The sequence below is a fragment of the Lottia gigantea genome (assembly GCF_000327385.1).
Source record: "Lottia gigantea unplaced genomic scaffold LOTGIsca_13, whole genome shotgun sequence".
Taxonomy (NCBI): Eukaryota; Metazoa; Mollusca; class Gastropoda; family Lottiidae; genus Lottia; species Lottia gigantea.
Genome location: NW_008707425.1, coordinates 2,289,054 through 2,290,424, shown reverse-complemented (window position 1 = coordinate 2,290,424; position 1,371 = coordinate 2,289,054).

Here is a 1,371-nt window from a genome sequence, read left to right as displayed (position 1 = left end):
GTCTGCGACAAAAACTGAAAGACACTTCTAAAATTAGTAATCGAGATAGCAAAGGACTTAGAAATTATGCTGATCTTTTAAGACAATGTGAATCAGCTATGAGTTCAATGAATTCATTAAACATTCTAAATGATAGTTTAGAAATAGAGGAACTTTTGGAAAAACTACCAGATTGGCTTTTTAATCGTTGGTCCAGAATTTCTTATGATTCTCAGAAACAAAGAAACTGTTATCCTTCTTTTTCTGAATTTGTCAGATTTGTTACTAAAGAAGCTGATATTTTGTGTGATCCTGTTGCTATGATTAGGAACTCTAAACGTGATTCGAAATCCCACAGTGAACCTTCTTACAAACACAAAAACTACAGTGGTAGATATTCAACAAGGGAAACAACTCTGTTTCGTTCCAAACAGAAACCTCAGCTGATAAATATGTTGTGTCGTGTACTTATTGTAATAAATCTCATCATATTAGTGACTGTAACGAAATGAAGCAAAAGTCTTTAGAAGATCGTAAATCATATTTCTTTAAGAACAATTTATGTTTTGGTTGTTTGAATGTAGGACATAGATCACAAAACTGTCAAAAACGTCTAAATTGTAAAGAGTGTTCTAAGCCACATCCATCATTACTTCATGGTGACTTTAAGAAGAGATCAGAAACTGTTCCTAAATCCGTTACTTCACATACCAGTTATAGTGAAACGCAAACTGTAAAATCTAAAAGTTCGATAATTGTACCTGTTTATTTATCTCATGATGAAGATCCTCAGAATGAACTATTAGTTTATGCTCTTGAAGACACTCAGTCAGATTCAACCTTTATTTTATCTAAGTCAGCAGATGAACTTAATTTAAAGGGTGTAAATGTTAATTTATCTTTGTCAACTATGACTGCATCGAATCTAAATATTGAAAGTTCGAGATATACTGGTCTGTCAGTGCGTGGAATAAACAGCAAAGTTAGAATGCCTCTACCGCCTGTCTATTCTAGAGACATTATGCCTGCAAATAGATCACATATTCCAGTACCATCTATGGTTGATAAATGGCCACATCTTCAGAACATTAGAGATAAACTACATCCACTCCTAGATTGTGATGTTGCACTTTTAATCGGTTATGATTGTCCGAAATTGTTAGCTCCTATTAATGTTATTCCTCCTGTGAATAATAGCCCTTTTGCTCAAGAAACTGTATTAGGTTGGGGTGTCATAGGAATTGTAGATTGCGAGAATGTTTCTACTGATCCTATTGGTGTAAGCCATCGAATTATGACTTCTTCCGTACAAGTAGAAAATAACTTTTATGTTTCATGCCCTACTAAAGTTAAAGAGATAATAGACCCAAAACATGTTTGCAGGGATCCTCA